General features: G+C 42.0%; 1 long non-coding RNA gene across 2 annotated transcripts in view; it reads right to left on the bottom strand.

Moving 5' to 3' along the window:
* The window catches only part of LOC117813787, a 32,168-nt gene extending 18,213 nt beyond the window's left edge, over positions 1-13,955 (bottom strand). Inside the window, exons 1-2 of one of the 2 annotated variants that reach the window (XR_004631451.1) lie at positions 13,841-13,955; positions 13,459-13,697 (exon numbers count right to left, since the gene is read on the bottom strand). This is a non-coding gene — a long non-coding RNA (uncharacterized LOC117813787). Of the gene's footprint in view, positions 1-13,458; positions 13,788-13,840 lie in introns of those variants that run through there. The other variant, XR_004631450.1, reaches the window with a different exon arrangement.
* Positions 13,956-14,601: the final 646 nt, after the last annotated feature.

Genomic DNA, 14,601 nt, shown 5'->3' with positions numbered 1-14,601 from the left:
TATTTCATAGAGAACTGACAGCAGGTGTCTTATAATAATCATATGAGTCTGAATTATCATCAAAATAATCTCTAAATCAACACAATATTAGCAAAGCTTAGTTGGGCCAATGTGTTATTGGCTCCATAAAGGTATATCTAAAATACTATTTAATACAGTTTTATCCAATAAAAACAACAGATACAGTGGGTGGCGGTATGTGATCTGCTGTCACATACAACAAAGGAAAAGTGACCTGAAAAGTTGTGATCACAGTGGAGATGTTTTGGAGAAATACAAAGCAGCAGTGGCAGCAGCTAGCATGAGCACAAACAAAGGGAGTGTCATAGTGCTGATTTGAGAACCGCAGAGTTTACCAGAAAAAAACAAGTGGCAACCTCCGGTCTCAAAATATGAAGCCCATGCGGAAGTGTTATATACTGCAAATCATCGAGAATCCGCTTGAGGCTGGCTGCAGAAACACCGGAAACCACATACACACCAATTCAAAAAAGACGATCTTTGCAGCAATAACAAACATGTTTACAGCCTGGTTCAAAAAATGGCTTGGCTCTACGTTTTTTTCTAACGCGACGGTTCAGAAGATATTTAGATTACGAGTTTTTGCCCAAATAAGGACATGACTGACTTGACTCCCAGTCGGGAACACATAGCTGTTGGCTACTCCTCCCCTTTACGTCACACTATGTCTGGTTGAGTTCCGCATTTCCAATATGGCTGCCTCCGTCAATTGGCTTCAAAACAGTGTTCAGGAACAGATGGGTGACATCCCGGATACTACGTCCATTATTTATACAGTCTATGGAAAAAAACTCAAAGCTAAAGCAATTTGTAACACAATGGCTGAATTTACAGCACTTGATCAAGCTTTTACTAAAGTAGAAGAGCAGCTAGTGTATATGGTACCCCGAGTTGATGCAACATTGCAGGTGTTTCCCCGACTGCTCTGTATGATGTGACCTCTACAGACGATCACAGTCTGACAACAATGTTGGGACTTTGGTTTTACCAAGTAGTTTGACGGCCCTGTGGCTGGATGAAGACCTTAACGTGAAAAGATATTATTGCATACAGGAGTGCTCTAGTTTGCAATTTGAAAAAAATTCTATTAAATTTAAAAAAGGATGAAAAATGTAGAGAGGGAGCCGTATTTTTTGTTTTTTGTGACTTCCAACAGTGATTTCAGTTAGAAATGCTGTATGTGGGGCACTGGTGGCCTAGTGGTCCAAGCGCCCCACGTACAGAGGCTACAGTCCTCGTTGCAGGGGTCGCCGGTTCAATTCCAGGCCGGTCGACCATCTCCTGCATGTCCTCCCCCACTCTCTCCCCACATTTCCTGTCTCTCTTCAGCTGTCCTATCAAATAAAAGGCAACATGGCCAAAAATATAACTTAAAAAAAAAGAAGAAATGCTATATGCTACATGCATCTGTTCATCATGCATCAAGTCTTCACCTTTCTCAAGTGTGCATAAACTGGAAATTTCTAAGTACAAAAATGTATTAAAAGTATCTGTAATCTTATCAATGAGGAGCTGGTTAATGATCAGTTATTGGTATGGGTTAAAAAAATCAATACCCTACATGCCTTAATAATATTAATGTGAAAATGACTATCTCTATTGCACCTGTAGCTGCTTGCATTCTTGTCAGTCTTACTTACTTCACACTACACTGCTGCTTGGATATGACAACTTGCTGGTGCTGATTGTGTGTACTTGACTATGTAGATTACACAGCAGCTTGCAGGATAAGAGTGCTGTTGTTGGCCCATGCAGGCTCGCCTCCTCCCTGCCTGTCAGCGCCAAGCGGAGATGAGCTTGTGGCCCGTTCTGTCTGCTGTTAATCCTGCCTGTTCTGCTTTGTCAAAGCTGCTGTTTGAACAATGGAGCTGTCTTCTTGTCTGCTAATTTAGGAACAAACATTTGCCTGCGTAGCAAACAAGCTCTCCCAGGAAGTGCTATTAATAGGATAATTAAGCAGACGGTAATGAGCAGGATTACTGCTAATTATGACAAGATTTGTTTTGGCATTTGCCTGAGAGGCAGCGGAGTGTTAAAGTCTGCACAGGAGTTCATCACTGCAGCGAGCAAGCAGGCACCTGAGTAAACAGACTGCGACTCACTGGGGGTATGGGTGTGCTGCTTGTGTGTACATGTGCACTTGTGTGTGTGTGTGGGGGGGGGGGGGGGTGGGAGGGGAGTGGGTGGGATAGGTGTGGGGGGCTAGGATAAACAGAGGGTGGATAATAGCAAAAGCACAACAATGCCAGAGGTACAGCCAAAGCAGGCTGTCAGTTTGAAACAGGGTCGATCCAGCCTGCCTCTGACTGACTCTCAGGCTGTGAGGGGCTGCCAGGTGACCCTGCACACAGTACAAGTGAGAAATGACCATCACAAATTCCATCAATCACAAGTTCTGTCTTGTTTTGTCTGATAAACAATTTAAATCACGATTTTTAATTCACATGACAACAGTGAGAGCAGCAGTGTATTCTGACCTTCCAAAAAGTGTTACCAGTGAATGTCAGTTATTTATTAGTGATGGGTAGAATATTTAACTTATCCATACTTTTCAAAAAACAAAATAATGTTCAAATTATTTCTGTGCTTAGAAGATAGGGGCACTTTTCTTGCTCCATGGTAACTGTTCATGTGCATTCATCTCCTGTTGGTAAGAACTGGTAAAAACCATAGACTGTATAAAATATGGACGTAGTATCCGTGACGTCACCAATCTGTTTCTGAAGAGCTGTTTTGAGGCCAATTGTCGTCGGCAGCCATATTGTGGCTGTCGACAATTGTGATGTAAAGAGGCGGGCTTTGAGCCTCCTAGCCAACAGCTACAATGTTCCCGCCTGTCAATCAAGTCAGCTGTGCCTCTCATTGGAAGACTCGTAATCTCAATATCTTCGAAATTGCCGCGTTAGAAAAAAATTCACCCCTCTACAGTGTGTGCCGATCAAGAAATTAGCTATCCAGACTACACTCGTCTTTTGTACCAGGCTGTAAACATGTTTATTTCTGCTGTAAAGATCGTCTTTTTTGAATTGGTGTGTGTGTGGTTTCCAGTACTTCCGGAACCAGCCTCAAGCGGATCGTCGATGAACTGCAGTTTTTAACCATTCTGCATTGGACTCGTATTTTTAGACCAGAGGTTGCAGCTTGGTAAAAACTAGGGATGTTCTGGAGTAGCTAATTGTCTAGTTGTTTAAACTTTTAGCAGAGCTGGCACCACTCGTCTTTGGTCCACCCTGCAGGGTAATGTCTACATGCCTGTGCTAAGTGGTTATATAACACATAACCCAGACACAGTTTACATACAACTTTGCCTCCTTTTTCTAGATCAAAATACAGCCGCGCCATGCTAGGAGATGCAGTCTGTGCTTTGATACATCAGGGGTAGTAAAGCATTTAAACAATATGACAGTGGCCTTTAACAGGAGACAAAACCCCAGCTAGTAGTGGCTGGTTGCACTACAGCTTAGACACAACCATCATTTTGTATCTGCAGTTATACAAATATTTTGTTTAACTGTCTGGTTATTCTGGTGTCGACTAGCAAGAGTGACTATGTTGAACTGTTAAGTCAACTAAACGTTCACACCCCTAAAAAAACAGAATAATATACACAAGTGTTGTTGATAATAATAAGATACAGGTTGAAGGATTTATTACTGGAAACACCTTAGCTGTAGGATATAGGTAATGAGAGTTAGTTCTGTGCTGCTCTAAACTTTTAGCTTAACTTGTATGACTTTTTATTTCCTCAGATTGAAATTTCTTAGTTGCAAGTGACAAAAAAATACAAGCAAGGAACTAAATCATCTTTTTTCCGCCTAGTACTGTTCTCAAAGAGTTTGTTAAATAGACATTTTTTCTGTCTCTGGATGCCAAAAGAGGCTGTGTTTACTTTGAAGTCAAACTTCAATTCATTTTTCTTCAAAATGTTTTTTTTTTTTTTTGGTACTTTAAGTTTCGTTCATTTGCAGCTAACAAAAAAGGGCAAAAAGGCAAATCTTCAGTTTTACACGAGGAGTTTGATCATTTCCAGCACATTAGTGTGTTATTAGTTGCAGTATTATTGTCAGTCCCTCACATGATAAGAGATTAAATTAGACTGTTCCTTCCTGGGAATGCAGCCGTCGGAAGAATTAAACCATGGGGTGACTTTAAGCGAGATGAAACCTTAATTCACAAGATTCAATCAAAAACTGACAACAAACAAGCCCAGTTGAGGTGGAGGGGAATCTTAATGCGATTGTAGCTAAAGCTCAGACAGTGAGCCGCCTCTATTAAAGCATGCCACACGGCCCAGCAGCTCGAGATAAGACAGCTGAGTCTGGGATTTAGAGCTTTGGCTTATCGTCATCTTCACACCACTGTCTCACCCAGAGCAGAGAACACGGCCCCCAAATCCTCTCCGACTGGGAACCAAGTTTGTCTTTGGGCTGTAGGTGCAGGTCCAAGTCAAGCTCAGGTACATTAATGTGTTTTAACTCTCAATTAGGACCTTGATCTCTCAGCCTCCTGAAAAACACACAGCAGCTTTGGCACAGCAACAAGACTTTTCATTCTGTAGCAGAAGCTGGGATAAGATTATAGAGAGCAAGAGCTGTGTGGAGCACTGTTTCAGAAATAAAATTGCTTTTATTCCACCCAACATGTGTTCAGAGAGATTAAGGCATAATCTTACAACGTTTAATAAGAGCCCGTTTGTGGCCTTCCGGCTGAGGCAGAAAAAGTGGAGCATGCCTGCTCTACTTTAAATCCTGTTTATTGAATTATAAAGAACCTTAAAGGATCAGAAATGTGACTCATACATTGAAATATTTTAAGGTATTTCCACGTCAAAGCACATCGAGTTAAGTAAGCACTGTTCAGAAACTTTTTTTTACATCCAGCGGTTTTGCTTTCAAAGCACAAATGAACTGGGTTCAAAAAAAGGACTATACGTGGAATATGTTCCTTATTTTATGTAGATTCCTACTAAATGTACCATATCAATTACTTAAAGGAAACTGGGTGGAAAATGAGTCATGATCCTTTCATTTAAGATTCAACGTTAAAGTGAAAACATGATAACATGTAGGAGATTTGCTGCCACAACCTACATCCAAATCCTGCTCTATTCTCAAACATAAGGCCATATTGGAAATCCCTAACCTCAATTTATGTAATCCAAAGCCCTTGCATGAACTTCAGCTTGAGCTCTGGCTTTCAAGAGGTATTTGGAAGTTAAAGTCTCAGATCAGATTTGGACAGATTAGAATTAAGAGTTGGAAGTCTGGGAGGGGTGGATATGAGGATTTGCACTGCTCCACGAGACGGCCTTGTCAGTGATAAGTTATACTGAGCCACGGGTAAGAGGATTGCCCAGACTAATCCGAATCAAAAGACATACCATGTGAATTACATCCCGAAACAGGTTCGCTTACAGAGATTAGGAACCTGCATGTAAATCCTGTCATACTCTACTTGGCGCTGGAAGATGAGCCTGAAAGAACAAACACAAACATGTGCTTTGTACCCTGCTGAAGCTGCTGGCACGAGGTCGGCTACCAGAATCGTCGTTTTCCTTGATTACTGCTTTCTTTTTCCAATTCTTCAGGAGATTATCCATTGATGAGATGATCTAGGCCAGGAACACTAATTATGCACACCACATCCAAGAAAGTGCTTGGTACAGAGGGTCGAGAATAACCCTCTGCTAGTGATCTGACAACCACAGACACCCACACAGCACCCTCCTCAGCCCTCCTTTCCTCTCTTTTTTTTCTCGCCATTTCTCCATCCCACCATCACCACGCTAAGCTCTAGTTCAATGAAGCATTTATTTCTCTTCCTGTTTGACATGGGTGATTCTATCAAGGCATCTGGCAGCAAGTGCTGTAATACAAGGCTTTCTGTTGAGATGTCAAAGAATGCTACTCTCTGCTGTAGTGAAAGAAAAAAATTGCTTGCATTTTTTCTCTCTCTCTTTCTTTTTTTTTGCTTCCAGAAGTACTGAACAAACAAGACTTGTATCCCTGGCCCAGAAATGCTTCAAAGAGCACATGTCTGCTGGGACTGGCTGTGAAATGTAGAGCAGTGTTGGCTGCTTAGCTTTGCATTTCAGCCAGAGCAAGCTCATAAGAGCACTGCAGAAATCTGGGCAGATCTGTAAACCAGGGAGAGTGGAGTATGAGGCACAACTTCTCTCGCTCTGCAACATCCACACAAGATGGAAACATGTTACTGGGATAAGAACTGGGATAAAAAAACACAACCGCAGTTTCATAACTTACCCAGCACTCCCATATTTCATAGAGTCTGAACCACTCACTGCTCACTGTTGTGGGTAATGAGACACAGTGATCCCAAAAGCCTCTGAGTTACAGAGGGCCACAGCTACACGCTTAAAACTGATGAACAATATTGCATCTGAAAGATTGAAGGAAACGGTTGTGCCCTCATGTGCACAAGGAGATATACTATGGTAATTACCCGACACATCACGACTTGTGAAAAATGCAGCAAAGCAAAGCTATTTTGTTGTAGATTGAATGGATGTAAATGCTTTAGGGCACAGTGTAAATGGAGAGCACTGAGACGAAAGCAGTAGAAGCCAGCATGAGAAAAACCATCAAGCAGTGGTGCAAAACTCTCTGCAGCGCTGTGAAGCATGCCGAATAGAGGTCTCTCGCTGCAGTATAATGGCTCATAAAGCCGCAAATGGTATTTCCACTTCATTCAGTCTCAAGGCCAGGTTCCAAGCAGCTCCTCAACGATGGAACTGAACCCATTAGCAATCGATTAAAGAACCAGCAGGCAGTCAACCACTCCGCCTGCGGGGACGACGGGGGCTGGCAGGGGTTATGGGGGGCCTGTCGGACAGCCGAGGCTCTCAGGATTGAGGTTCAAATCTTTGTTTATGTAGAAATAGCGGCGAGCACTTTAACCTCAGATCCCACCCCTGTGGAGCAGATTAAGACGGTCAGATTGTGAGCGGGAGGGAAGCGGGGGCCTTATGAGTGGCAGAACAGGGCAGTGTTTGATTGACACATCACATCATTGATGCACAAGGTACATCACCTCCCTGAGATAAGACAGCACCCGCGGGACACCTGTGACTCCTCCAGAGATGGTTGGTTCCTTATTTGATGAGCATATTCATAAGTCTTATTGAATGTTTGAGCCGTGAATGTTTACCCAGAACATGAGATATGAATGATGAACAATTTGACCTTTGAGAACAGATTAGAATTTCAATCAAGTGACCACAAAGCAATCCATAAAACTCTATGAAAATGGAGAGTGGATTTCTGTAATCAGCCCAGACTTAAGACATCTTAAATTTCCTCTTGAGGCTTCCAATCAGTTTCTTGGCACAAAGTTAACTTAAAATGTATTATTTATTCTACTTCCTCCCTATACTATACATGCTCCATCTATAACAGCCTGTCAGCTTTTGTTCTTGGTACTGACCTTTGTCAGCATGCGCCTCATAACTGACATTTTCAATTACACTGCAAACAACTTATCAATATGCATGGATTTCCCAGCCAATATCAGAGCAAACAGAGTTGTTGGGAAAGCTGAGTCTGTCAGGGGAGAGAAATAGGGCAGACATGTCAAGGTCAGGATTTTGTTAATGAGGGACGGGCCGCTGAATAATTGAATGGGCTGAGCAGTATCGACTGTTGAAGCAGAAGCGTTTAAAGCGTTGGCGATCGTTAAGGAAAATCCTCCCAGCACTTTATGTTCTGTGGCAGTAATTTATGCACGGGCATCCAAGCGGGTGCCCTATGGTTCACAGCACTGAATGCACAAAGCAATGAGTGGATTAGCCGAGCACACTCGAGAAACAGCAGCCAAGCGTGCAAGTCATTCCTGTGCATGAAGTAATGACTCTGGCAGTGCAATTATTCTGCAGTGCATTTTAAATACAAAGACAAACGGCAAGTGAGAGGAAGTATTAAATATTTGCTCTCTGTGTACCTAGCAGAAACATGACAAAAGGAGATAATCGTGCACAGAATGGTGGAGATGAAGGTGATCAGTCTGCAAATGATGTTCCACATGAAACACCCTCAAAACAGATGACAGCAGTGACTGAGGGCTGATCCAGAGTAAGCAAAACCTAACATGTGATTTTATGCTGCGCTCTCTGTAAACAGTGATCTGATGAACGGCTGAAGTGATGACATCAGCTGGTTATTGCTGGATTCCCTGGCAGACAAAATCTGTGATTTTTGGCCGCAGAAAACAAATTCGGATAATTGTGGGATCAAAGCAGCAGATGTAAATGCCTGTAAACAAGCTAAGTAATTCTACTTTAGCCAAATGCCCCCTTTGTTTTGAGCGCAATCGCAGCCATTTTTAATCTGCACCAAGAACTGCTCAAGCTGTTGTTGTTGCCGCAACACACTCAAGCAGTTCTCAGGCCTCTAAGCCTCCACCCCTCTCTGCTCTCTGTAGGTTGGGGAGCTTTGGGGGGCTTCTAATCCCTCTATGTAATTACTGCTCCCTGCAATGGCCAGACCATCTCTGTGTAAATCAGATTAGCTGACCTAAATCGCTCTCGTTTCTCTCTACCCCATCAAACAATTCCTTATCTACACCCAGAGAGCTAAACAACACACAGACACCACTCCTCCAACCTCCCGCCCCCAAAGACATGGCCTGTTTATTTGATCAGCACAGGAAAGCAAACAGTGTCTCCATGATACACAAACAGGCAGGGCTGGGCCGGGCCCTGCTGGGTGGCCGGAGAGTGAGGGAAGGGCTGAGTCGCTGGAAGACGTGCAGATAACCGCCTGATCACGTCCACAGCTCCCATACTATGGCTCTAAAAAGCAAAGGAAGCGAGGCAGACGCATAACATAGACAACGCTGTTGCTCAACGTGTGGTAAATAAAGGTCAGCGAACATGATAGAGATGTATTACTCCTCTCTCCACAGCCTCCTTGCCTCCTTCCCATCCAATTTATTCCTCAGGTCATACATTTACAACTTTGAAAGGGGGGCTGAAGGAGGAGGAAGAGGAGGAGGGGTATAGAGAGGAAATGCTGCTCTTCAGTGGGAATAGAGACAGGCTAAAGTAAAGAGGGGGAACAAATGAGGTCTGTGATCCTGCCTGTCCCCTCCTCTCCACCCTCCCTCCCCCCTGAGCCCCAATCAGGCTGAACCGCTGCTCTCAGCGCGACAGCCAGGCCTTTGTTGCCGTCTGAATGAAGGTTAAATATCCCTCGAAATCAGAGCTCTTTGGCTTTCTGGACGCATAGTCAGAGACCCAGCGCCTTTCACATGCTAATGCCCCTGTTTTTTATTTCCTTTGTAACCATGGTTAGACAGCGGTATCATGCTAAAGGGCGATGAATAAAGCGGGTGAATTTGTTTTTTTCTCAGCTTCTTTTCCTCTCTCTCTCTCTCTCTCCATCTCTCTTTTTCTCCCATCCCTCCCCCTGTCCCCCCCTCACCCTCTTTTATCACCATCTCTTTCGAAGCCAGCCCACATTCCATCCCCCTCCTGCAGGGGTTTAAAAAAGCACAGATGGTCTCTCCTGACCTGCTATTCATCATTGTGTCAAAAGCTTTGTCACAATAATGCGCCACAACAACAAGCTGAAGGATTGTATTTGTTTCTATTGATGAGGCCCGTTAATTTCACAGACGTCTCATTAGGCTTAAACCACCAATTAATTTCTTTTGTTCTCATTAAATGGCTAATTCTAAACATGAACCGTGCTGACAATGAGAGCTGCTCAGAGCCAGACAGCGCCGCTCCCGCCACGGAGCCACTGGAGCATGAAGCAGGCAGGTAGAAGGAGAAAATTGAAGAGCAGGAGGGGGCGCGGAGGAAGGAGGGGAGGGGGGATGAGAGAGAAAGTGGTGGCGAGAACAGGAAAGAGCGAGGGAGCGAGGGAGAGCCCTGACAAAAGCCTCTGTTAATTTGTAGACGCCCTTAACACTAGGCATAGATGGCAACTCATTAACTGCTTGCAGATTTTTTTTTTCCTGTCTGGGGGATCAAGTGGCCCTCAGGAGTAAAGGTTGCAATCATCTGTTGGTGGCTTCAGTACTCTGCTCTGAATAAAAAGGAAAATAAAAATGATAGCAGAATAAATCAAAACACAAATGGGAACAAAAGAAAAAATGAAAAGTGCAGACTGGGATCCAAGGTAGTAATTTTTCTATTGAAAGTGTGCGCACAAAAGCTATCTTGTGCCTGCACTCCATTATGGCGGTGCAAGCTGTCATTATGGCCAAGGATATATGGAAGCCTCATAATATCCAGAGATTGGTAGTTTGTTAGACAGCACCATACAATTTGCTGCAGCCTTGAAGGATCCTTGAGCCTCTCTTGACAATTTACCGAGGGAATTGCCGGAGCGTTGCCTTTTGTCTGCTGGAGACACAGGGGCAATTATCCAGCCTCCTGTAATGTTTCCCTGACTTTAATCTCCTGGCTGAGAGCGTAAAGCAGAATGGGTAAGGTTTCAGAGTGCCTCTGGGTTCTATTAACACACAACTGCTGTTTCTGTTCAGGCCAGGCAGCCAAGGGAGGACTGCAATCTGACAGACAGGCCTCCCCTGGGCTTTTAGGGAGAAAACATGATTATGTCATAATATATTTTCGAAAAAGAGATCCATTTGAAAGATTGCCCCTCTGTCTTTTCAATCTAACATGGCTCTGCTTTTGTCAGGCTCAGTGGGAGTGCTGGGAATGACAGATGCTTCAATGAATCAAACAGGGATAGAAATAAAGTGTTTACCAGGAAGAGAAAAAAATCACCAGAGACTGAAAGCAAGAGAAAGAAATCCACTTCCACTAACAATTACATCAAAGACCTATTATTTGGCTGTTGTCAAAAGGAGCTTCAAAAATCTTCTATTTGTGGATAATTTATGAATAGATTGACCAAAAAAAATGAATTGCCAAATTTTTGATAAAGTGACTCATCATTTTATTTTACGTATATATGTGATGAGTTCGACCAGCTTTTCAAAAGCTTTTGCACACTTATTGTTTCAAGTTTGTACCATTTTGACATACCACCATGACATTTTTTAATCCATTAGTCCCACAAATATTTAGCAAAGTAATAAACAAAGAGTTAGCCAAAGCCTGAAGAAATATACCTAACAACTGGATTTGACATAATAGTAGTCTTGTTGAAAAACAACCTGCAGCTCCTAAAGGCTTCGTAGGTGTGTCTGTACACTCTACTAAATGATAGCAAACATATCACTTCGCAGCTGAGAACAACACTTGAGCCTCACAACAGTGTATTTCGACAGGCTGAGCTCTTCAGCACAGAGATCATGCAGCCACTTCACTACTTATACGTGTGAGAGCTTTCCAAAAAGCCAAGAGACAAGGGCGGGCAATCTTGTGATCAAAGTATACCCCTTTTTAGAGTGTGGGCTGCACTCTGCACCTCTCCACTGATGACTATAGTACACTACAGAAACACCGAAATGAGAGCATACGCTGTGATAAAAGCAAAAGGTCCAGTGGTCCCTGATAGAGTGTGGGATGCTGCTACATATGAGATAGTCACATTGCTCTGACTGTAGGTCAAAGTATGATCCTTTTAGCACACAAAACAATCTACTTTATACACAACATGGAAAAATGTTTAATGTCAGAAAGTCCAATCATATTATGAGATATATATAAAGAACAAATTAAAGATTATTCAGTTCAGTAGTTGTCTACCACATTATAACAATCCTGGATCAGTATAGTGGATGTGGATTTATGATCAATTTGTTTCTCTGGTTGAACTTTAATATTTTTTATTTGACTGTGAATAATCAGGGAGGATTTATTAGGTGAACAAACAGCTATTATAAATCAATATTGCCAGAATTAGGATTTAAATGAACATTTCTTCTATACGATTTTTACTGATTATTGTTTTTCTCTGTTATAATATTCTATCTAATTATTTGTTTTGGTCATCTTATTTTTTGGTTTTCTCACAGCTTATTCACAATCTCTTTTTTTGCAAAATGTTCAGCTCTTTTCACTAGAAAATCAGGACAGGATCAAGTTTTCAGGAAACTGCATATTAAACATATATATAAATCCGGGACATACATTTCTGATACAGTGAAATCTGAAAGCTAGGGCTCTAATCAGACTTTGGAGGACGAGCTGTAACCACATTGTGTGCAGCAGCGTGTCCAGAAGTTTTTGACCGGGTGGCCCAACTGAGGCTCTCACATAGGCAGGGGTGGCCAGTGCACTCGCAAATAAATAACATTTACCCTTTCTGTCGTCACAACCTACTTTCATTAAAGTATTAAACAGTTGTTATATTCCTTTTGACTTAAAAAAAAAACATAACAAAGTTGCATAAATCTTCTAAGCTTAATTCTTTAAGGACTTACAAAAGATGTTTTTTCAAAGTCCCATTTGAGGGCACTAATAAATAAATCTACTAGTGATGTTCGATACCACCGATTTCCTTTCTGATCCGATACCGAGTAAAATTCAGGCTGGTATCGGCGATACCGATCCGATACTTTGTGCAAATACACCTTTTGTGTCTGGTAAATCTAAAAAAAGTAGTGTATTTCTGAGTTATTAATTTATTTATTTTAACTTCTAAGTATATCGAGGTAGCGGCCTCATTTACGATACAGCCGAGCTAATACAACTAAAGAAAAACCAAACAGAGGATACAATCATACAAAATATATGAAAATGGTGTTTTAAACACAAACAAAAAAGAAAATAAGTAAAACAATAAAACAATTACAATGAATTATTGCTTCGTTATTAAGAACTAGAACTAGTAGTTCCCACCAACCGTGTATCATTTAGACAAGATCTCAATGGTTTAGTTTCTTTCCACTGTGTTCCTGTTAATGATATACATTGCCTCAAAAAATGAAGTATCAAAAGTAGCGATATTTTGATTTGAGAATCAATTTTAGCATAAAGCATAAAGATCTGGTATCGGAAGTATCGATATTTCAGTATCGATCCGCACATCACTAAAATCTACTGCCAGCCTTTTAACTCATCCCAAGTTATAGATTTTAACAAAAAACCCACCTCTGACAAGGCAAACAGTCAATCATGGTTAAGAATTTTGTAATGGCCCCTGGGGTGGCCAATTGGATTTCAAGGGGTGCCAGTGCCACCCTTGATCACCCCTCTGGACACGCCACTGATTGTGTGCAGGAAAATCAAGAACATAGATGAAAACAGTGGTGCACAGGACACCAAACTTAAGGCTATAACTGGAATATGAAATAAACAGTTCACACTCAATTAAATTGTGAGTTATGTATCATAAGACTTTGCAAGAATCATGTTCCTCCAGTCTAATAAGGCTGAGTATCTTATTGAGTTATCTTGATTTGATTGTTGATTTGTCATGAGTCTGGATGTTTTTAGTTTCTGTAAATTGGTTTAAAATGTACTGGAGCCGTTGTCACATTAACTGATTATCCAACACTCACCCTCTGAAGCTTCACATGCGGCTGTTGTAAAGTTTCCCCTGGAGCACGAGTTGGGTTAGTGGTTAGCCAGGCTGTGTGCGTCATACACACGTCACATGTTGCTGTCAAAACAAAAGGTCCGTATTTAAAGGTGGAAACACGCCTGTAGAGTCCACTTCTCCTCTGGTCAACTGTATACTCGATATGTTTCAAACGGGGATCATTTAGTCAGAATAAGGTTCAATGCATCCTCCCAGTGCCTGTGGGAAGGAGATAGAGCCGCATGAGCTACTACCGCTATCACATGATCTTTGACATTAGCACCGGTGTGTTTCCGGGAAAGGTGGGTTAGAGTATATTGCATGAGTACATTTATATGAAAGTATAGTTTATGTATTGTTACCAGCCGAAATGTAACGCGTAACTCTCACAGGCTGTATAAATAACTCTATGTGGTGGTATGGCCTTTGTGTCAGTCTAGCACAGGGGTTCGTGTGGGTCGAGACCCCCTGGGGGGTCGCTAGACACAAATTGGGGGTCGTGAGCAGTGTTGACAACTCCTAAGTAAGGAAAGTAGCTATTGGCTGTCCTAAAAGTCACTAGAACTTGCTAAATAACGTCATCGTTTAATTTGCATAATTTAAATTCTAATAGACGCTGTCGGAGAGATGTGTAATATTGTGTAATAGGGAGAGACAAAAACAGGTTAAAAAACACCCTAAATATGTTGCTTATTACACTTAGGAGCCTACAACAAATCAAAGTAAAACATAGAATTTGTCAACAATAAAATTTTCAAGATAGTTATTGTATACAATCTACATCAACAATCTAAATGGATCAGCCAGCGGTGTCTTCGTACATGTGTGATACATTTGCAGTCTTGATGCTGAGGGGTGAACACCTCCTGCTCTGAATGCAGCCTAGGAGGGACTCACAGCAGCACCCACTGCCCGTTGAGAAGAGTAAGAACGATACATGCTTTCACGTCACCAGAAAAAGTTGCCAGATTTGTCGCTTGTCGCTTTTTTGAAAAAGAGTTGCTAGAGGGGTCTGAAAAATCGTTAAATATTGAGACAAAGTCGCTAGGTTGGCAACACTTGTCGTGAGATGTCTTCCAGAATGTTTATTTTTAAGTTATCTAAAACAGTACATTTTACCTAT

This window comes from Notolabrus celidotus, chromosome 6 (genome assembly GCF_009762535.1).
Source record: "Notolabrus celidotus isolate fNotCel1 chromosome 6, fNotCel1.pri, whole genome shotgun sequence".
NCBI lineage: Eukaryota > Metazoa > Chordata > Actinopteri > Labriformes > Labridae > Notolabrus > Notolabrus celidotus.
The sequence above is the reverse complement of the archived record's forward strand: the minus strand, read 5'-3'. Positions and strand labels throughout refer to the sequence as shown.